Raw genomic sequence first — 24,900 nt, forward strand, 5'->3', positions numbered from 1 at the left:
AAATTATGGATACAATATTACTGGAACATACCCACACAAAATCACACATTTGCTATACATGGATGATCTAAAACTACTGGCAGCAACAAATCAACAACTCAACCAATTACTAAAGATAACAGAAGTATTCAGCAATGATATAAATATGGCTTTTGGAACAGACAAATGTAAGAAAAATAGCATAGTCAAGGGCAAACACACTAAACAAGAAGATTACATATTGGATAACCACAGCGACTGCATAGAAGCGATGGAAAAAACAGATGCCTATAAATACCTAGGATACAGACAAAAAATAGGAATAGATAATACAAATATTAAAGAAGAACTAAAAGAAAAATATAGACAAAGACTAACAAAAATACTGAAAACAGAATTGACAGCAAGAAACAAGACAAAAGCTATAAATACTTATGCTATACCAGTATTGACCTACTCATTTGGAGTAGTGAAATGGAGTGACACAGACCTAGAAGCACTCAATACACTTACACGATCACAATGCCACAAATATAGAATACATCACATACATTCAGCAACAGAAAGATTCACATTAAGCAGAAAGGAAGGTGGAAGGGGATTTATAGATATAAAAAACCTACATTATGGACAGGTAGACAATTTAAGAAAATTCTTTCTAGAACGAGCAGAAACTAGCAAAATACACAAAGCAATCATTCATATAAATACATCAGCTACACCATTGCAATTTCATAACCACTTCTACAACCCTTTAGATCACATAACATCAACAGATACAAAGAAAGTAAATTGGAAAAAGAAAACACTACACGGCAAGCACCCGTATCATCTAACACAGCCACACATAGATCAAGACGCATCCAACACATGGCTAAGAAACGGCAATATATACAGTGAGACGGAAGGATTCATGATCGCAATACAGGATCAAACAATAAACACCAGATATTACAGCAAGCATATTATTAAAGATCCCAATACCACAACAGATAAATGCAGACTTTGCAAACAACAAATAGAAACAGTAGATCACATCACAAGCGGTTGTACAATACTAGCAAATACAGAATACCCCAGAAGACATGACAATGTAGCAAAAATAATACATCAACAACTTGCCATAAAACATAAACTAATAAAACAACACGTTCCCACATACAAGTACATACCACAAAATATACTGGAGAATGATGAATACAAATTATACTGGAACAGAACGATTATAACAGATAAAACAACACCACATAACAAACCTGACATCATACTCACCAATAAAAAGAAGAAATTAACACAACTAATTGAAATATCCATACCCAACACAACAAATATACAGAAGAAAACAGGAGAAAAAATTGAAAAATACATCCAACTGGCTGAGGAAGTCAAGGACATGTGGCATCAGGATAAAGTCGACATTATCCCAATTATACTATAAACTACAGGAGTCATACCTCACAATATTCACCAGTACATCAATGCAATACAGCTACATCCAAACATATATATACAACTACAAAAATCTGTAATTATTGATACATGTTCAATTACCCGAAAGTTCCTAAATGCAATATAACATATACCATACAGTTACAAGGAAGTCACGCTTGACCGAGGTCCGCGTCACGTTCCATTTTTAACCAGACTTAAGTCTGAGAAAAAAAAGTCAATAATAATAATAATAATAATAATCTTGAACAACTAAATTAGGGGCCTAGGCCCAACCGGCTCGTTAAAGAATATTTCACTAGAATATAAGAAGGCCTACCAAAAATGTCTGTAATATTAATCCAAATACTCCGCTGCCAGCAGACAGGCTACTTTTTTCATTATTTAAGAAAAGGTATAAAATTAGTTGTTATGACAACACGGCACTGAAATTAAAACAGAATCGTCTTGACGCAACTAAATTAAGTTAAATTCTCATTTAGATGAGCTAACAGTTAAAACAGTTAATGGCTGTCTATAGACAGATACTAAATACAGACACTAAATACGTCAGCTTAAGCCAACTGGGGCAGTAGAGAATGAGACAAGCAAACACTTAACGCTATCGTAGCACAAGGGGAGGACACTCAAATGCAGTAGAGCAGCAAACAACTTATAGTAAAGTGTATACATGAAATCAGCTGTCCAGCTGTTTTAGAGAGAGACATACGATACCTCTGTCCAATGGTGCACTAAGGATCAAACAAAACCCCAAGGTGCCTCTAGTTCCTTTTCTTTTCTTTCTTTTTTGTTTTGTTTTCTGAGCAGTTATGAATTTAGTTTCCCCAGAGGCACACACAACAGTCCATCAACGCCCGCTTTCAGACTCTCTCTTGAATTCAATAAAATAATAATCATGAAATGACCACTGACTCCCCTGAAGCATACAAACTGCCTCAATACTAATACCGCTAAAACAAGAAAACATGTGCAACAGTGAGTGTGGCATGGTTGGCGAGCACAAGAAATACAAACGCCAAGAAAGTTCAGAGCAATGACTCGAGCATACAGCTCCCTATACAATATAAAGATGTGAAGCTTGCACGGATACTATCAAGCTACGCCATTCAAGAGTATGACAACAAAGTGCCAAAATTGCCAACTGTGAATTCAGTGATTAGGCCACGTTCGCTACATGTCAGAAAACGTCCTCAAAACGGCTAGAGAGCACAGAAAGAAACGAGCGTATAGAAGTCCAAACTATATCAGTCCAGGCACAGGAAAACCATATGCAAACTAGAAAGACAACCAGGATGCGGGGATCCACAACGCTTGTCGGTCAAATTCAAAATTCCTGTCAGTAGCTGGAAATGGGTGCTCGCCATGAAGTTTAGAGTCCTGAGGTGAGACGGTTTCTTCACCCAAGTTTGTTTCCTCCAAATGGTTGAGCCGGCTGGGGTGGCGGAGCGGTTCTAGGCGCTACAGTCTGGAACCGCGCGATCGCTACGGTCGCAGGTTCCAATCCTGCCTTTGGCATGGATGTGTGTGATGTCCTTAGGTTAGTTTGGTTTAAGTAGTTCTAAGTCCTAGGGGACTGATGACCTCAGAAGTTAAGTCCCTTAGTGCCCAGAGCCATTTTCCAAATGGTTGAGTGACTTGCAGTTTGGTGTCTCGACACCAACAACACACGCCTCAAAACCAGGCTGTCGACTCCACGCGATGTTGAGCCTACAAGGATGTCAATAAGTCCGCAGCAACAGTGGATCCTAAACTGTTCACAGTTCCACCGACCAGACCACGCACGCTCGTATATGTCCGCTCAGTGCCACCTCCATGCCCCTTGATTGGAAGGTGTTCTTTGGTTACCTACTAACTGATCAGAGACACTCACCTTGAATAGCTACTACAGGTATAAGTGAGCGACCCCAATACGGTACGCACATGGCTCACTCCAGTAGGAGTTTGTTGTACCACTAGACTTCCACCGGTTTCAGTTATTAACCATCATCCGGGATGTAAGGTAGCACTCCGTCTTCAGGCCACAAGTGGCCCACCGGGACCATCCGACCGCCGTGTCATCCTCAGTTGAGGATGCGGATAGGAGGGGCGTGTGGTCAGCACACCGCTCTCCCGGTCGTTACGATGGTTTTCTATGACCGGAGCCGCTACTATTCGGTCGAGTAGCTCCTCAATTGGCATCACGAGGCTGAGTGCACCCCGAAAAATGGCAACAGCGCATGGCGGCTGGATGGTCACCCATCCAAGTGCCGGCCACGCCCGACAGCGCTTAACTTCGGTGATCTGACGGGAACCGGTGTATCCACTGCGGCAAGGCCGTTGCAGGGATGTAAGGTACAACAGATTAATTAAAAAAATCCGATATTCTTTTGAGGCTGAACCGTATCGAAACTATCGGCGATTGTACAACCAATATCTATTAAGTAAAGTAGTGTTCAAACCCATCTTCGGGTTGGTAGCAGCTACACCTTACAGGTATTTGAGAACGGGGTTTAACGCTGGGGAAGACCTTTAAGGTCACCAAACCGTCCACATTGAGTGATTCACTAGTATCTTTAGGGCCACTGGACAGATTGCATGAGGTTTACGCATAAAGTTGTCTGTTGGCTCGCCAGACCCACGTCTGAGAGCGACAAGCAATCACTGATAGCAGATGTGTGCAGCAGGAGTTGTTGGTGGCGACTCGTCAGACTGGATGGTAGAAGTCTCGCCAAATTCCTTGGATTTCATGGGCACTGGCTAAGACCTGGGGTGTCACCCATCTGAGACCCTGTGTCCACACTGACTGCATTGATGCTTGGACTACACCGCCTCCACGTTGTTCCGAGGGGACGCACGTCGAAGATTTTATTACTCTAGGTCAGTGTAAAACGGGGTCCCTCTTCGGAAGGTCTGTCTCTTTCAGTTGGGCGTTATTTCCTGGCTGGTTTTTGAGGATGCGTGCGGAACTGGTGGTACATACATCGACACATTGACTGCAGACAGACAAAAGACTATAAACTATTTAGTTTCTAGTTACAGCTTGAGACAAACTACCAAGAAAGTGGTCAAATCCGACATGTCGAAACTGGCCTTGAAGTTTTTTGTACTGTAAAAATACAACAAAACGAATGCACTGTTTCCATTTTAGCTGCTAAGTGGCACTAAAAGTATTTTCTAAAAATTGTTGAAAACTGCGAAATTCGTAGGCTCCAAGACCGCTGGAGTAATTTACACCCATAGCGGAGCCGGAGCAGACTCCACATGCGCAACACGGTTAGCATACAGATTTGGTTGACCAAAAGTAAACAATCAAACATAGCCTAACATGACTGTAATTTGTAAAGTGAACTTCGGTTTAAATTGGTAGCTTCTCTGATGCAGTTGTTGACAATTCTGGTTATTTCCAATCTGCATGCAATTTAGTATCCTGAAACAACTATAGTTACCAGTTCCTTTTGTAGTGGCAATATGACGAGATAAAACTGAATTAATAATCATTGTTTTTTTCATATTTGTCTTCTAATCAAATCTGTGTTAATACATCTTCCAGAGTTTCTCAGTAATGTGAAATCCAATTAAAGTTTTCAATGTTGCAACGATGCATTATAAAGTACGTGGTGTACAGTCGTCATCACCTGGCACAGGAGGGAGCGACCTGCCACTATAGAACGTGGCCGGCAGTATTGTCAATAGGGAAGTAGTAACAGCAGAATCGGTCTGCCCCGAGAACTCAGTGTCTTCGAACGAGGGCTAGTCATCGGATGTCACCTGAGTAAAAAAAATCTATCACGAACATCTCAACTGTTCTACAGCTGCCAATGTCGACTGTTGGTGATGTGACGGTGAAGTGTAAACACGAAACCGAGACCAGGCAGACCTTACAAATTGACGGACCGTCGAGCATTGCAGAAGGTGATGGTAAGAAATAGCGTGACATCAGCAGAAGGAATCACTCGAGAGTTTCAAAATGCTACCAGCAGTCGAGCTAGAACGACGAGTGTGCGTAGGGAGTTGAAAAGAAAGGGGCGCAATTCTGCTGGTCTAGCAGCTCATAAGCCTCAAGCACTGATCAGCCATAACATAATCACCACACACCTAATAGCCGGTATCTACACCTTTGGCAAGGACAACAGCGTCTACGCGTCTTGGCTTGGATGCAGTGAGACTTTTGTAGGTCACTGGAAGGAGCTAGCACCACATCTGCAAATAGATGTCACCTAATCCTTGTAAATTCCGGTGAGGGGGTCCATGAGCTCTGACGCCACATTCAATCACATCCCAAATGTGTTCGATGCGGTTTAGTCTAGCGAGTTAGGGGGGGGGGGGGCAGAACATCAATTGTAACTCGCCACCGTTTTCCCCTAACCACTCCATGACATGGCCCTGTGACATGACGTAGTATCTTATTGAAAAATCCCACTTCCGTCGGGGAGTACGATCGTCATGAAGGTATGTGGTCTGCAGTCAGTGTTAGATACTCATTGACCATCATGGTACCTTGTGCGAGCTCCACTGGACACATGAATTCCCACGTGAAATGTTCCCCAAAGAGTAATGGTGCTCCGTCCCCAGTACAGGTGTCAAGAGGCTGTTCCCCCGGAAGAGGACGGATTCGCGGCCTCCTATTGGCACGATGCAGGAGGTATTGGAATTAGTCAGACCTTGCAACGCTCTGCCACTGTTCCAACGTCCAATGCCGATGTTCACGTGCCCGTTTCAGTCGTAGTTGCCGATGTCGTGATGTTACCATTGGCACATGCTTGGTTCGTAGGCTGCAGAGGCCCACCATTAGAAGTGTTCGGTGCACAATGTATTCAGACGCACTTGCACTCTGCCCAGCATCAAAGTCTGATGTTTGTTCCGCCACAGTTCATCACCTGTCCTGTTTTCCAAGTCGTGCAGTTTCAGAAATGTTCGTGCCGAGCCTTTGGGCCATCACGATGTCCCCTCGGTCAATCTCACAATCAACCTCAAAACAGTTACAAAAATTAATGATTTAAAAAACAAAGGCAATAATGAGTTATTTTAAAAATAAACGATATCATTGCACTAATAAGTGTTCATCTGCGGTCTTCGACTGATTTATATGTGTAAAGGTTCTCTCTCTCTCTCTCTCTCTCTCTCTCTCTCTGTGTGTGTGTGTGTGTGTGTGTGTGTGTGTGTGTGTGTGTGTGTGTGTGTGTGTGTATGTGTGTGTGTGTGGTTGCCTTCCGAAGCGTTATTACATATACTGTTTATCCAGGACTATAATGTAATGTAATGATGTAATTTACTGAACTGATGTCAAATAGATAATAAGTTAAAATATCAGTTGAGTTTTATTTAGAGAAGCGTTATACATGTGTCAAATAATCCCAGTTTTCAGAATTACAGCATTGTCCGCAACGGAGCGGAAACAGCATCGCTGTATCGATGCAGTCTGCCGCCATTACGTGGCACATTTAAAATTTACATTATTGCTTCACAGGCGCTTTAGTGGTAGAGCAGATTTTTCGATAATTTTTCTTCTAGCAAAGTTGGAGACTTGGACAGGCGCCGGAAACTGTGGCCGAGCGATTCTAGACACTGCAGTCCGGAACCAAGTTGATGCTACGGTTGCAGGTTCGAATCCTGCCTCGGGCATGGATGTGTGTGATGTCCTTAGGTTAGTTAGGTTTAAGTAGTTCTAAGTTCTAAGGGGCTGATGACCTCAGATGTTAAGTTCCATAGTGCTTAGAACCATTTGAACCTGGACAGGCAGTTTTATTGACGAATTTTCCGTTGATATTAAGGTACTGCGTGGAATTAGGCCGTAGCCTGTACTGTCTAAAGGACGACGACTTTCATTACAAAGAATGAACATTATATTTGACCTATAACGTTGAAAATCAAAGCGACAGCTAAAAACATATTTTTATTTTCACGAATAATTATCGAAGTGCGTTTGCTTGTGTTTTAAAGTGTTCGCAAGATATCGATCGTACGTGGCTTAGAATTGGCATAACCTTGCTGGTTTGTTTATACTATTGTATCAACTGAACAATATTACACCACATACAGACAATTTCACTGAAACAGTAATACTTAATTAACATAATACTGACATTTTCAAGGAAAATATAAAACATAATTTAATCAGAGTACGAGCACATTAAACCAAAACACCATCCAGAGAGAATATGTGGCCAAACTGTAATCTACATCTACATGATTCCTCTGAAATTCACAATTAAGTGCCTGGCAGAGGGGTTCATCGAATCACCTTTAAACTATTTCTGTACCGCTCCTCTCTCGAACAGCGCGGGGGAAAAGCAAATACTTAAATCTTTACGTGCAAGCTCTGATTTCTCTTATTTTATTATGACAACCACTTCTCCCTATGTAAGTGGGCTCCAACAAAATTTTTTCACGCTCTGAGGAGAAAGTTGCTTATTGAAATTTCATGAAAAGGTTCTGCCTTGTTTTAATGACTGCATCTTATAGATGGCACTCTCCCCCCTGTTCCGCTACAAAACAAAACGAGCCTTTTCTTTATCCTCTGATGTGGGTCCCACGCCACACAGCAGACCCCAGAAGAGGGCGGAGCAACGTTGTGTAAGCAGTCTCATTAGTAGACCTGTTGCTTCTAAGGGTTCTGCCAATAAGTCACGGTCTTTGGTTTGCTTTCCTCACGCCATTACCTGTGTGATCGTTCCAGTTTAAATCATTCGTAATTGTAATCATAAGTATTTTATTGAGTTTACAGTCTTTATCGTGTAACTGAAATTTAACAGACTTCTTGTAGTACTCATGTGGATGACTTCGCGCTTTTCATTATTTAGTCACCTGTCACTATTATTACGAGAAGGCTCCGTCCTCTCCCCCCTTCTGTACCTTTTGTACACGGCGGACATGCCGCCGCCGTCACTCCCCGTCCACCTTCTCCAGTTTGCCGATGACACCGCCTTCCTTGCCCTTGCCCCTACCCTGCAACGCTCCCAACACCTTCTCCAATCCCATCTTGACCGGTTCACCGCTTGGTGCAACCAGTGGTTGCTCAAGGTCAATCCCTCCAAAACCCAGGCGATCATTGTAGGCAAAACCACCCTTCCTTCCGCCTCCTTGATTTCTATCTCACCGTCTATGGCCGTCCTATCGCCCTCACTCCCACCCTTAAGTACCTTGGCGTCACCCTCGACCGTCGCCTCTCCTGGCCTCCCCATCTCCAGACAATCCAAGCCAAGGCACGTTCCCGACTCTGTCTCCTCAAGCTCCTTTCCGGCCGCACGTGGGGTCTGGACCCCTCCACAATTCTCCACACCTATAAATCCCTCATCCGCCCTATCCTTTGTTACGCCCATCCAGCCTGGATCTCCGCCCCCCCCTCCCTTTTATAAATCCAAATCCTTGAACGCCATGCTCTCCGCCTTGCCTATCGCATCCGTCTCCCCTCCCCCACGCGGATCCTGTATGATCTCATCCCCTTCCCCCACCTCCTCCTTTTCCTTGAAAGGATACGGATCCTGTACACCTCCCGTAAACTTGACCCTCCTCACCCACTCGTATCCCCGATCCTCTCCCATCCCCGCCCGCTGCCGCGCCTGTATTCCCACGTCCCACCTGGTCTCCATCTCTCCACCCTCCTTACCCTCTCCCAAGGTGGCTTCCGCCAGCTCCCCCTCCCTGATGATGTCCTTGTCCCCTCCATCTACCCCTCCTATCAACTTTGATCCTGCCCCACCCCCCCCACATCCGGTGTCCTTTCCTTTTGGCACCCTCCCTCCCTTCTCTTCTCTTCCCTTCTCTTTCCTTTTCCCCCATCCCCTCCCTCCACCTCTCTTCCCCCGGGCTTCCCCTCCCCCTTCCTCCCTCCCCCCTATCTCCCCTGCCCGTGGCATCCCTGCTCTCCCCTCTCGCTCTCCCACTCCCCTTCCTCCTCCTCCTCTCTTGGCAGGTCCCCGGACTCGCACACGCATAGTGAACATTCGCGCGCCGGAGATCATCGCCTTGTGTCTCTCGTGTGTGTGACGTCATTTAGTGTTTTTGGTGTCCGCCGTCCTGCTACTACGTTCACTTGTGCCGTCGGATTCATCAGTGTTCTGTGCGCCATGTCAACATGTTTTCAGTGTTGTTCTTGTCACGTGTGAACGACTCCGTGTTTTTTGTGTTTCAGTGTCCTCTCTCTTTTGCCCATCACTATGTTCATTATCATTCTCCGTTCTTATACTATTGTACACACTATGGCTGAACAGCAGCGTAGTGTGCCGCTGCCAGCCTGCCTGATTTGTACAGGTATTAAAATAACAATAAAGTAAAAAAAAATATATTATTACGATGCAGATATTTTGTCTAAATCATTTTCAATTACTTCTAATCATCTGATGACTTTACAGGACGGTAAATGACAGCATCATCTGCAAGCTTCTCAGATTGTCTCCTAAATCGTTTACGTAGATCGCAACAACAGAGGGCCTATATCACTTCCTTGCGGAACTTCACACATTACTTCTGTTTTAATCGATGACGTGACCTGTTTGACAGGAAATAACGAATCCAACCACACAAGTGAGACGATACTCCATGGGTACGCAATTTAATTAGAAGTCGCTTGTGAGGAACTGTATTAAAAGCGTTCTAGATATATACACTCCTGGAAATGGAAAAAAGAACACATTGACACCGGTGTGTCAGACCCACCATACTTGCTCCGGACACTGCGAGAGGGCTGTACAAGCAATGATCACACGCACGGCACAGCGGACACACCAGGAACCGCGGTGTTGGCCGTCGAATGGCGCTAGCTGCGCAGCATTTGTGCACCGCCGCCGTCAGTGTCAGCCAGTTTGCCGTGGCATACGGAGCTCCATCGCAGTCTTTAACACTGGTAGCATGCCGCGACAGCGTGGACGTGAACCGTATGTGCAGTTGACGGACTTTGAGCGAGGACGTATAGTGGGCATGCGGGAGGCCGGGTGGACGTACCGCCGAATTGCTCAACACGTGGGGCGTGAGGTCTCCACAGTACATCGATGTTGTCGCCAGTGGTCGGCGGAAGGTGCACGTGCCCGTCGACCTGGGACCGGACCGCAGCGACGCACGGATGCACGCCAAGACCGTAGGATCCTACGCAGTGCCGTAGGGGACCGCACCGCCACTTCCCAGCAAATTAGGGACACTGTTGCTCCTGGGGTATCGGCGAGGACCATTCGCAACCGTCTCCATGAAGCTGGGCTACGGTCCCGCACACCGTTAGGCCGTCTTCCGCTCACGCCCCAACATCGTGCAGCCCGCCTGCAGTGGTGTCGCGACAGGCGTGAATGGAGGGACGAATGGAGACGTGTCGTCTTCAGCGATGAGAGTCGCTTCTGCCTTGGTGCCAATGATGGTCGTATGCGTGTTTGGCGCCGTGCAGGTGAGCGCCACAATCAGGACTGCATACGACCGAGGCACACAGGGCCAACACCCGGCATCATGGTGTGGGGAGCGATCTCCTACACTGGCCGTACACCACTGGTGATCGTCGAGGGGACACTGAATAGTGCACGGTACATCCAAACCGTCATCGAACCCATCGTTCTACCATTCCTAAACCGGCAAGGTAACTTGCTGTTCCAACAGGACAATGCACGTCCGCATGTATCCCGTGCCACCCAACGTGCTCTAGAAGGTGTAAGTCAACTACCCTGGCCAGCAAGATCTCCGGATCTGTCCCCCATTGAGCATGTTTGGGACTGGATGAAGCGTCGTCTCACGCGGTCTGCACGTCCAGCACGAACGCTGGTCCAACTGAGGCGCCAGGTGGAAATGGCATGGCAAGCCTTTCCACAGGACTACATCCAGCATCTCTACGATGGTCTCCATGGGAGAATAGCAGCCTGCATTGCTGCGAAAGGTGGATATACACTGTACTAGTGCCGACATTGTGCATGCTCTGTTGCCTGTGTCTGTGCCTGTGGTTCTGTCAGTGTGATCATGTGATGTATCTGACCCCAGGAATGTCAATAAAGTTTCCCCTTCCTGGGACAATGAATTCACGGTGTTCTTATTTCAATTTCCAGGAGTGTAGAAATATGGAATCAGTTTTTAAAATGTTCACCGGCCGGTGTGGCCGAGCGGTTCTAGACGCTTCAGTCTAGACCGCTACGGTCGCAGGTTCGAATCCAGCCTCGGGCATGGCTGTGTGTGATGTCCTTAGGTTAGTTAGGTTTAAGTAGTTCTAAGTTCTAGGGGACTGATGACCTCAAATCTTAAGTCCCATAGTGCTCAGGGCCATTTGAACCATTTGATTTAAAAATGTTCAAATGTGTGTGAAATCTTAAGGGACTTAACTGCTAAGGTCGTCGGTCCCTAAGCTTACACACTACTTAACCTAAATTACCGTAAGGACAAACACAGTCACACCCATGCCCGAGGGAGGACTCGAACCTCCGCCGGGACCAGCCGCACAGTCCGTGACTGCAGCGCCCTAGACCGCTCGGCTAATCCCGCGCGGCATTCAATTTTACGTCTCCTGTCAATAGCACTCATTATTTCGTGTGAATAAACAGCTAGTTGTGTTCCGAAAGAACGATCTTTGTGAATCCGTGTTGGCTATTTGTCAACAGTTCGGCAAATTTTAGAAAGCCATGATGAATCAAGAAGATGTTATCATCTCGCAGGAGTTAACAGTCATCCTACCTTCTAATTTTAAAACAAAACAGTGTCGATCGTGTTTTGTATTTGTCCGTAATAAATGGTTTCGGACGAATAAGTACATCTATAGAATCAAATAAAGAAATACAGCAGGAAGCTTGCTGTCACAGGTGTCAGCTGGTGCGCACCGTTACAAACGGCACCGTTACAAACGTGTCTTCCTGCTGCGTAACAGTAGGTACTCCTGCTCTTGCATCGACGGACGTGACAAAATCTGTATCGATTTCCACAATTACCCGGTTTGTAACCAGCGGAATCTGGTACCACAACGGAAAGGACCTTTGATAGGTCCAAAAAGAAGAAATCTGCCTTTAACACTAAAATTGGTTTTAACACCACAGTGTTTTATTAGGCACGATTATATTTAATGTGCTACGCCTTCTCAATTCATCCAAACTGCAAACGAGATGCGGGTGGAGTTGTAGGGTAAGTGGTGGCGACGTAAAATATGACTCCAAGCTACGCTCAATTTCAGATATTCAAAATTCAGTAACCGACAGTCTCAAAGTCACTACAATCTATTCTAAGTATTGATCGAATTAATGCGTTTTCCTCCAGTTTGGTAAAATGGCATATATCATACCACGGCGTTTGGTGTGTTGGAGGAGGCCATTGACAATGTACAATGAGGTGACAAAAGCCATGAGATAGCGATTTGCAGATATACAGATGGTTTTAGTACTCACGTGAACCATGCGAGCAAGTGCTCGACGTGATTACGATTGCACGACGGGAATTAACAGACTTTGAACGCGGAGTAGTAGTTGAAGCTAGACACATGGGACATTCTATTTCGGAATTCGTTAGGTAATTCAATATTCAGAGATCCGTAGTGCCAAGAATGTGCCGAGAGAACCAAATTTCAGACGTTACCTATCACCACGGACAATGCAGTTGCCGACGGCCTTCACTTAATAACCACGAGAGACGGCGTTTGCTTAGAGTTGTCAGTGCTAACAGCTGAGCAACACTGCGTGACATAACTGCAGAAATCAATGTGGGTCGAACGACGAAGGTGTGCGTTAGTACAGTACGTCGAAATCTGGCGTTAATTGGCTGTGGTAGCAGACGACCGACGGGAATGCCTTTACTAACAGCAAGACATCGTCTGGGCTCGTGACCATATCGGTTGGAACCTTAACGACTGGAAAACCGTGGCCTGGTCTGATGAATCCGGGTTTCAGTCGGCAAGAGTTTAGGGTAGGGTTCGAATGTGGCGCAGACCCCACGAAGCCATGGACCCAAGTTGTCAAGAAGGCACTGTGTAAGCTGGTGATGGCTCCATAATGGTGTGGGCTGTGTTTACAGGGAATAAACTGATTCCACTGGTCCAAGTGAACCGATTATTGACTGTAAATCGTGATGTTTGGCTATTTGGAAGCCAATTGCAGTCAAACAACGATGGAATTTTTATGGATGACAGTGCACCATGTCACCAGACCACAACTGTTTGCGACTGGTTTGAAGAACTTTCTGGACATTTTGAGCTAACGGTTTGACCACTCAGATCACCCGACATGAATCTCATCGAATATTTTTGGGACACAATCGAGAGGTCAATCTGTGTACAAAATCCTGAATTGGCTACACTTCCGCTGTTATGGACGGCTATAGAGACAGTATGGCTCAGTACCCCTGTAGGGGACTTCCAACGAGAGTTGTTGGTCTAAGCCTTCAACAGGAGGTCCGACAAGATATTACGAGATAGCCCATGAAATCTGTCACCTGAGAGTGTGTCTAGGGAACGCCATCTTCTAAGTCTATATCCGTACTCTGAAAAACACTATAAAGTGCATGACACAGGATACTTGGCATTGTAGCATGTATTAGAGTGTCTTGTAATTCCTTTCGTGCATGGAGCACGAGAAGAAAGACTGCATAAATACCTGTGTGTACATGGTAATTATTGTAATCTAATCTTCGCGGTTCCTAAAAGAGTATACTCCTAGTTTTGTCACTTAAAAATCTTCCTTGAAACGCCGTTGTAAACAGATCTTCGCGATGTAGTTGACGTCTGTCTACAAGCATCTGCCAGTTAAGAGCTATTAGCATTTGCGTGTCACTCTGCTATGAAACAGACAAACATGTGACTGTCCCTCTTCGCAAGCGTTCAGTCTTACTTGTTTAGTTGTATATGGCATGGATTTCACACGTACGAGCAATTTTCTGGGATGGTCTGTACCGGGCTTCTGTAAGCAATCTCCTTTGACTTTTTTCAGCATCCTGCCAATGAAGCGAACTCTACCACCTGCTATACCTATGGCTGAACTAATGTGAATATTCCATTTCATTTCAGTACAAAGTGTTTGTATGAGTAGCCTGATTCCAACTGTGACTCACTGGTATTGTAGTCCGTGGGGCACAGCTGAAGCTCCCTGGAAGATGCTTGTCAACCGCAATATCCCATAGTACTTCTTAACAACACAATCACTGTAATATCGTATTTCTCCTTCGATACCAGGTAGCGACTTTCAATTAAAATGCCCTGCCCTCCTCCTGTATGGGAATTACATAATGTGTACGAGTGCAGATTGTGACACATGAACGACGACATATGAGAGGTTTTCTTGATGCAATAATTTACCAACGGCCGTATGTATTGTAAAAATTTATTTTATGGACCTCTATGTGCTACCAGTTTCGGCATTACATTGATGCCATCTTCAGGCCCCACAGGTCATAGTCGTAAAGTCGCTATACACGGAAGGAGCCATATAACTGGATCCGTGAATCAAATCGTTATGCAACAGCTCCTGGTGGCCAGGCGACACAGACTGAGGCGGTTTGCACACATCGTGTGGGGCCTGAAGATGGAATCAATGTAATTCCAAAACTGGTAGCCCAAAGAAGTTCATAAAATAAATTTCTGCAATACATACGGCTGTTGGTAAATTATTGCATCAAGAAGTACATGCCAGCCGTTGTCGACGGTCCATAATGTATCAACGAAGAATCGAGATTGCGAATCACACGTAGGCGTTAGAGCTGGATATCTTTGCACCCTTAATTAATGGACGACCTTCGCGGAAGCACCGAAAGTCATAAACAGTCCTGGACCACCATGGCGCCAGATTGTCGCGGAATGTTGCAGTGCGCGCTGTTGGAGCGCCGCTCAACTAGAGCTGTTTGTGGACGGATACAAACGCTGCGGTCCGGTACTGTGATGGAGGACGCATGTGAGTTGCATTGGGCGCCGCTGCGCGGACACGTGTGCTGGCAGCTGGTGGAGAGGCAGTGGCGCAGGCAGGCGCGTGGCGCTGACTCAGCTGTTGTGTCTGCGCGGCTCGCGCGCCGTTTATTTGGAGGCGCCTCGCTTCCTGGACCTCGGGCTGCTCGCTTCCGACTGCGCAGGCCCGGTCGTGATTGCTCCCAGGCTCTCTGGCACTCGCCGCTCTCCGCACGGGACCCGCTGACTGGTTGCTTGCGTAAACATAGAGCAGAGCGCTGTGCTCAAGGCCGAGTGCATACGCTCCACAGTTCCTCCGACAAAACTACTGACAAGGGGAGGCCACGACGTTAGGAACGCGGTTTACTGCAAACTTCGTACACTCGTAGTACTCCATTAGGACAACAAAATGTGTAAGCAGTAGAGCGTACTTCTCAAGCGTTATTGAGAAAATCGCAAGATAAGTTCGATCGTCATATATATACACACCTGTGCGTGGCCGTTTTTACCAGGAACCACTGGCAGCCGAGTGGATGCCGGCACGGTAGCTCAGCGTGTTCGGTCAGAGGGGTAGCTGCCCTCTGTAATAAAAAAACTGAACTCGATCAACAAAGAACTTAAAAGGGTGTCTTACGACGTCCGCCCCGAGCAGATGCGACGAACAAAAGCGAACAAAATAGATTTTAAGAAAAAAGTGGTTAGCGCTCAAGCCTCGTAATCGCTGGGTCACTGGATCGAGTCCCGCTCGTCAGTTTTTTTATTTCTAACAGTGTCACTTTCTTTGCTATTTATATTACAGTTGTTGTAATGGGAAAAATACGTGTAATCGAATGAGATTTTATTAAATTTACAATGTTATTTGGCGGTCTACAAATTTTTATTATCACAAATAATATAATATTCGTAACTACCGACTAATAAACGGCCAAACGCATAAAGTGATACTGAAAATGTATACTTGTCCGTGATTTGAGAAATCTCTTATACCTGGAAGGAGCCCGAAACGACTTGTTACCTCCAAGTTTTGACAGGCACAGACGGCTTTCGAAAGATGTACAATTAATCGTCGCTTTCGACATTACGATTACAAGTTGCGGGATAGTATTTTTCGTAAAAATATGAAAAAAAACAAAGTTAAACGGCACCAGCTGCATTGAATAAATGCTATATTTCCGCACACGCAAGGTGTTTTGAGGTTTTCCGTGGAAAAACAAACCTCGTTAACATTTTCACAAACCTCTCTTTCAGCCGATAATTTGGAAGCAAACCACGCATAACGCAGCATTTCCTTCAATATCGGCGCTCATCATTGGTCATGCAGTATCGAGTGTATTTTAATAGCGTCTTCACGAGAAGCAATTTTTCGTTCTCTTTCGATTAAATACGAACAATTTTGAAGACACGGACAAGCATACATTTTCAGTATCACTTTATGCGTTTGGTCGTTTACTAGTCGGTAGTTACGAATATTACATTATGTGTCATCATCATCATCATTTAAGACTGATTATGCCTTTCAGCGTTCAGTCTGGAGCATAGACCCCCTTATACAGTTCCTCCATGATCCCCTATTCAGTGCTAACATTGTTGCCTCTTCTGATGTTAAACCTATTACTTCAAAATCTTTCTTAACCGAATCCAAGTACCTTCTCCTCGGTCTGCCCCGACTCCTCCTACCCTCTACTGATGAATCCAGGAGTGTCTTGGGTAACCTTGCTTCTCCCATGCGTGTAACATGACCCCACCATCTAAGCCTGTTCGCCCTAACTGCTACATCTATAGAGTTCATTCCCAGTTTTTCTTTGATTTCCTCATTGTGGACACCCTCCTGCCATTGTTCCCATCTACTAGTACCTGCAATCATCCTAGCTACTTTCATATCCGTAACCTCAACCTTGTTGATAAGGTAACCTGAATCCACCCAGCTTTCGCTCCCATACAACAAAGTTGGTCGAAAGATTGAACGGTGCACAGATAACTTAGTCTTGGTACTGACTTCCTTCTTGCAGAAGAGAGTAGATCGTAGCTGAGCGCTCACTGCATTAGCTTTGCTACACCTCGCTTCCAATTCTTTCACTATGTTGCCATCCTGTGAGAATATGCATCCTAAGTACTTGGAACCGTCCACCTGTTCTAACTTTGTTCCTCCTATTTGGCACTCAATCCGTTTATATTTCTTTCCCATTGACATTACTTTTGTTTTGGAGATGCTAATCTTCATACCATAGTCCTTACATTTCTGATCTAGCTCTGAAATATTACTTTGCAAACTTTCAGTCGAATCTGCCATCACAACTAAGTCATCCGCATATGCAAGACTGCTTATTTTGTGTTCACATATCTTAATCTCACCCAACCAGTCTATTGTTTTCAACATATGATCCATAAATAATATGAACAACAGTGGAGACAGGTTGCAGCCTTGTCTTACCCCTGAAACTACTCTGAACCATGAACTCAATTTACCGTCAACTCTAACTGCTGCCTGACTATCCATGTAAAGACCTTTAATTGCTTGCAAAAGTTTGCCTCCTATTCCATAATCTTGTAGAACAGACAATAACTTCCTCCTAGGAACCCGGTCGTATGCCTTTTCTAGACCTGTAAAGCATAGATACAATTCCCTGTTCCACTCATAACACTTCTCCATTATTTGCCGTAAGCTAAAGATCTGGTCCTGACAACCTCTAAGAGGCCTAAACCCACACTGATTTTCATCCAATTGGTCCTCAACTAATACTCGCACTTTCCTTTCAACAATACCTGAGAAGATTTTACCCACAACGCTGATTAAAGAGATACCTCTGTAGTTGTTACAATCTTTTCTGTTTCCATGTTTAAAGATTGGTGTGATTACTGCTTTTGTCCAGTCTGATGGAACCTGTCCCAACTCCCAGGCCATTTCAATTATCCTGTGTAGCCATTTAAGACCTGACATTCCACTGTATTTGATGAGTTCCGACTTAATTTCATCCACCCCAGCCGCTTTATTGCACTGCAATCTATTGACCATTTTTTCCACTTCCTCAAATGTGATCCTATTTCCATCATCATTCCTATCTCATTCTACCTAGAAATCTGAAACATTACTGATCGCATTTTCTCCTACATTGAGCAACTCTTCAAAATATTCCCTCCATCTGCCCAAGGCATCCACAGCATTCACCAGCAGTTTTCCTGACCTGTCCAAAATACTTGTCATTTCCTTCTTACCTCCCTTTCGAAGACTGCTAATTACACTCCAGAATGGTTTTCCAGCAGCTTGACCCATAGTCTCCAACCTGTTTCCAAAGTCTTCCACGATTTCTTCTTGGATGCTGCAATTATCTGTTTGGCTTTGTTTCTTTCTTCAACATAACTTTCTCTGTCTACCTGGGTTCTGGTATGTACCCATTTTTGATACGCCTTCTTTTTCCTTTTACAGGCTGCCTTGACTGTATCATTCCACCAAGCTGTTTGCTTCATCCTACTTTTACACACTACTGTTCCAAGACATTCTTTAGCCACTTCTAGTACTGTGTCCCTGTACCTTGTCCATTCCTTTTCCAATGACCGTAATTGACTACATTCAACTAACTGGTACCTTTCTGAGATCGCTGTTATGTACTTGTGCCTGATTTCCTTATCCTGAAGTTTCTCCAGTCTTATCCTCCTACATATGGACCTGACCTCCTGCACTTTCGGCCTCACAATCCCAATTTCACTGCAGATTAAATAATGATCAGTGTCATCAAAGAATCCCCTGAATACACGTGTGTCCCTCACAGCCTTCCTGAATTCCTGATCTGTTATTATATATACCGGTGAATGTTCTTATGTTTAAAAAAGGAGTTTGTGATTACTAAGCCCATACTGGCACAGAAATCCAAGAGTTGTTTCCCGTTCTTGTTGGCCTCCATATCCTCTCCAAATTTACCCATAACCTTTTCATACCCTTCTGTTCGATTTCCAATCCTGGTGTTAAAATCACCCATGAGCAGAACACTGTCCTTGTCCTTTACTCTAACAACTACATCACTGAGTGCCTCATAAAAACTATCCATCTTATCTTGATCTGTCCCTTCACAATGCAAATATACTGACACAATCCTAATTTTCTTGCTAGACACTGTCAAATCTATACACATCAGTCGTTCGTTTACATACCTTATTGCAACTACGCTGGGTTCCATTTCTTTCCTGATGTAAAGCCCTACACCCCATTGTGCTATTCCTGCTTTGACTCCTGATAGGTAGACCTTGTATTCTCCCACTTCCTCTTCTTTCTCACCCCTTACCCGAATGTCACTAACAGCTAAAACGTCCAGCCCCATCTTACTTGCAGCCTCTGCCAGCTCTACCTTCTTCCCAGAGTAGCCCCCATTGATATTAATAGCTCCCCATCTCATTACCATTTGTTTGCCAAGTCGTATCTTAGGAGTCTCTGGTTTGTCAGTTAGAGGTGGGACTCCGTCACCTCCAAAGGTCCGAGGCATTTTGCTCTGATTGTTGCCAGCATCATATTTAAAGTACCAGGGAAGCCTTACTTGCCCCGAGTCCCATTGGGTTATACCCCTAACGGCTGAGGGACTAACCGGTGGATATGGTAGTCTTTGCCGTATGAGCACAAAGGTGACCACGACTCAGAATATGTCCGAGATGCCCAGCCTTATTCCAAAGTAACTGGTATCCCGACTGTCGGGACCACTTACTTGGCCACTCATACGTTGCCCGTGGTTCATGAACTAGGACATGACTACAGGAACCCACACCATGAACCACTACATTATTTGTGATAACAAAAATTTGTAGACTGCCAAATAACATTGTAAATTTAATAAAATCTCATCCGATTACGGGACTTGAACGTTGATCACTTTTTTTTCTCGGCTGCCGGTGCTTCCTGGTAAAAATGCCCACGCACAGGTGTATATATTTGACGACAAATGACGGTCGAAATTATCTTGCGATTTTCTCAATAACGCTTGAGAAGTACGCGCTACTGCTTACACATTGTGTTGTCCTAATGGAGCACAACGAGTGTACGAAGTTTGCAGTAAATCCGCGTTCCAAACGTCGTGGCCTCCCCTTGTGAGTCGAAATCTGAGAGCTCCACTCAGCTCTTTGGTTAGGAGCGTGCGCATACAATCAATCAAAAAAATGGTTCAGATGGCTCTGAGCACTATGGGACTCAACATCTGAGGTCATAAGTCCCCTAGAACTTAGAACTACTTAAACGTAACTAACCTAAGGACATCACACACACCCATGCCCGAGGCAGGATTCGAACCTGCGACCGTAGCAGTCCCGCGGTTCCGGACTGCATACAATCAATCAACTAGCGTAGAAACTTCCTAATATGTGTTCCTGAGTGTGCTCCGTACTCACACCATTTCTAAAAGACGATTGAAAACAGCCACTCGCCTGTGCTTTGCTTTACCTGGAACATAAAACAAGAAAAAAGATGGAGATATTGTGTACAGCCCGTCATCACTTAGAAATTGTTAAATGAATGATTCCATACGCTACATTGCAGTCTAAGTCTTTGAACAATTTGACTTTGAAATTCTGCAAATAGCAAGGATAAGATACAGGAAGCGAAAGATTATCTATAACTTGTACCGAAAACAGACTGCAGTTGTAATATACGAACTGCGTGAAAGAGATGCAGTAATTGAGAAAAGAGTGAGTAAAGGATCGCAGGGAGAAATTTGGAAAGAGTCACAATTCAGTGAGAAGAAATAAAAACTTGGAAGTGACGATACATACGGGCAATAGCATGATAAGACAATTTCGTTAACATTGAAGATAAATTTAAGTGTCAGTAAGTCTCTCTTGGACGTGTTTTCCTGGAATGTAGTTCTATATGCGACTCAAACATGGACGATAGCCAATTCAGAGAAGTAGAGAACAGATGCTGCGCTTCTTCAAAAAGTAAAGTCGTATAGCACGAGTGGTTGGGAGATCCTGAAGAGCAGGTTCAGTTGCCTAATTAGAAAGGTGTTCCCTACGCTTCGAGCTCACAGCTACCCTTCCTTCGCAAAGTGCAGTGCGCGTACCTGTCTGTTAAGGGGTGAGTGAGGAGAGGAGTGTCATGTTCGTGTTGGAGATGACGAGCCTACTACCCCTCCCCCCACCCCCACGACGGCGTCAGCGGGCTTACCGTCACCATCCGATGGCAACAGTGAAGCTGAGACACTGAGCAGGGGTTTGGAATGTAATCCAGCACTTGGTGCATAGACTGGTGACCAGGAACTTTAGCCACCCTCTACCCACTTTCATCTCTGGCGTAAATACAAACGGAAATTTAACAACAGCGTGCTGCGTACCCGGACGGTCGCCCATCGAAGTATTGGCAACGCCCGACGGCGTTTAACTCTGGTGATCTGACGGAAACAGGTGTATCCACTTCAGCATGGTCGCTGACGGCGCTTCAGAGGAATTTTGAAGATAAGGTGTGTAGAGCGAATAACGAAACGAGAGGTACTGCACCGATATGGCACGACCTGATTAAGGGACTGGTTGACGGGAAGTCAAGAAGTAATTAATTTGGTAATGGAGAGTAATGCTGTGCGTAAAGATACTTGCACAGGATGGGATATCAACAAGCCAGTCTTTGGACTACCACAACAAAAACATTTCAATCTGAATAAATGTCAAAAAAAGTTTCTAGGATTTATTGAAAGAGTGAACGTAATATCAAACGACTTACTGCGAGTGACCGTTCCTTACGTACTTTCACAGCCCAGATTTGTCCAGGCAGATACAACATCCGAGGACACCTCTTTCCATAGTTCTCAAATGCAACTGACATCGTTATACTCTTTCAGAGATTTTCAGTACAGTATAGGCCTGTTTCCTACATTCTCATTAAAAATACGATCGTGTCTTTGGTGACAATTACCACCATTTCGATAACTTAAACAAAGGACTGAATAAAGGGTTGTAATTTTTCGTTCTGATAGTTACAATTAATCCGAAAGTGTCAGTGGTTCGAATGTTAAGTCAAGTGTACGCGCCCAACAACACACAGCAAAGGCTTCTAGGTGATAGTCGTACAACTGTTTGATGGCAGTCCAGTCAAAGGATAGTCTATGGGATTTAATCATTTGCCCTGACTTTTCTGTCGAGCATCTATCGCGTTGAGTGTATGCGCACCTTCAAAGTGTCGTATTACATTTTTTTTCGCACAGCTAAATAGCTGTTCAATTAAGAGTTATATGTATGCGCCTGACCTTAGTAACAGTATTATCCGTTCAGAGAATAGCTACAGAAGTAAAAGGGCGTAATGGGAAGGTGCGGCCGTATTTGAGGACACGTTCCACGCATGCTGAAGAAGAAAATATGTTCATGGCGATGGACCCGGGAACGCAATATTTCGGCGTTAGAACTCAGTTTCTACAACCTTCCGCAGTACATTAACGTCTCATTCCCACGATACTCTTTCTTATATTGAACCTGCGGAATTTCCTTTCTGCACCACGAGAGTTACAGAATGGTTTGTGCATAGCTTCGTTTTTTAATGAGATTTTCTTAAAATACTTTTCGTTCGCCACTCCTAAAAGGAGAAAGATCTGGTCGAGTAATGACCAGTAGTGAATCAGGGAGTTTCCAGGCAGATCCCAGGCAAGATGGTAGTGGGCCAGAGGGAATTGCAGTTGGGAACATATTTATGAGATTTGTCCACTGGCTGGTATATCATGAACAGGCAGCGAGAAAAGGAATATCTATTTGAGTAGAGTCTCATAGAGTGTAAAAAATTAGAGTATTTCAGAAAGCTGAATCATATAATTATGGCACTCCTTCGGTATTTAGAGTGGTCAGCGCGCATGACTGCGATCCAGCGGGCCCAGTATCGATTCCCGGCCGAGTTGGAGATTTTCTCCGTTCGCGGACTGGATGTTGTGTTTTTGTATGTCCATCCTTTTGACTGGAGCTCTTAGGGACCACGGCCGTGTACTACTGTAAGAAAATGAAACGGGTACAGCCGTCATTATTTTATTTATTTTTTATCTATCAGTTTCAGCGTTCCAGTGCACCATTTTCGGGCCTTAGTTGATGCTGAAGGGGTTGACACGGTCCCTATATATACTGCATCAGTGGCCAACATAACTAGTTACGCAAACTATTTGTAAACTTCGGTGTCAGCACTCCAACCATCAACTGCCAACTCAACTGCAGTTGCAATTTTGTCATATGATGACACGATGGAGACCGTCGCTGTTGTTTGAAGACGAATGTTGATGGTGTTAGGACGGTTGCTGTCCTAACACCATCAACATTTTGTCTTCAACTGCAGCTGATGGTTAGAGTGAAGGCAGGGACTTGCAGAGGATGTGTTTGCGTGGAGCGTGAAGGCCAGAGCTGTTCCGCTTCTGAAGGTGTACTGGAAAGCGTGTGCCTACCTCCGTCTACGTTGACAGCGATCACTTCCGCCCAGGAATCCAATTGATAGCCTTCTGCACGAGGAGCTTCAAACGATTGCGTCATAGTGAGGACTTGTTTTAAGATGGGATCTCCAAATTGCAACGTCCGTTGGCGGACCTCTTTACCCGCAGCTGACGGAATAAAAGCATTCCGAACCACAGCATCAGCGTAAGAGTCTGACTGGGTAGCAATGAAACGACACTTTCTACTAAGACCTTGTAACTCGCCACCCCCAAGTCCGGTACGATTCATGGGGTTGCTTCCTGCGCTCTACTCTCACGAAAATAACGTAGGTATACCTCCATAATATGACGTCAACAAGCGACACATTTCGGCAAATGAAGACGGGCTAATTTTCCTAACAAGTGCTACTTTTGGGGAGAGATCAAAGACAGAAAGAGAGTTGTAGTGGAATCGGTGTCCGCTGGCTTGAAGGCCGTAAAGTGTTGTTGCAGGCGTTTCTCGTACGCTGCCATATCTTAACCGTTGTAGAGGTAGTATTTCCAGATTGATAGTTACTTTCATTGTACAATAGTATGCTTGAAGTCCATATATACGCATTCATCAAGGAAAGACGTAAAATAGAGACACAAAAATAATATACGTAGTTGCTAGTCATTGTTTTAATTTGTAAATGTCTATTTACAACCAAAAATGTGTTTTAATGAAAGCTAGAGCGTGTGATGGAGCAAAGGAAAAACAATTTCCTGTGTCATTTGCCCTCTCCAACATAACCTTTGCGCATAACCTCGGAAACTGTAGAAAGACGTGCATTAGAGCCCTCTTCTTCGTACTAAATTATACAGCGAAATAATTAATACTGTACAATGGCCGTGTTTCTGAACATGAATATTGCGGCGAGTTGTGGTGAATGTTTACGTCCCTACCGTGCAAGTTCGCGCGCGCGCTGCTGTTTACCTGTTCGACGCACTCGAAAGTTTTGAGGCAAAGCCTATGAAACTGAACAGTTCCTGCGAGACGAAGTTAAACTTGATTACAAAGAACTAATTTATATACACCTTTTCATAGTGAGCGATGTCGTCTACATAAAACTAATTAATGACGCAGCGTGGGACAAAATCATTCGAGATACTAAACATGGTCTAAACATGTCGGCAATGCAAGTAACTATTGATCATTCTGGTCTGGTATTATGAAGCATACGCATTTCGAACCCCCCTTTGAAGTTCCGTCTGATTTAGTGACTGATGCACTTCGCCCGTATGGAAGAGTGCTTAGCCACATGGAGAAAAAGTGATCGTACGTCACGA

At 44.7% G+C, this 24,900-nt stretch overlaps 1 pseudogene; it reads right to left on the reverse strand.

Moving 5' to 3' along the window:
- Positions 1-3,632: 3,632 nt before the first annotated feature.
- Positions 3,633-3,749, reverse strand: LOC126163570 (5S ribosomal RNA; annotated as a pseudogene).
- Between the last annotated feature and the right edge of the window lie 21,151 nt (positions 3,750-24,900).

Source organism: Schistocerca cancellata, chromosome 2 (assembly GCF_023864275.1).
Source record: "Schistocerca cancellata isolate TAMUIC-IGC-003103 chromosome 2, iqSchCanc2.1, whole genome shotgun sequence".
Classification (NCBI taxonomy): Eukaryota; Metazoa; Arthropoda; class Insecta; order Orthoptera; family Acrididae; genus Schistocerca; species Schistocerca cancellata.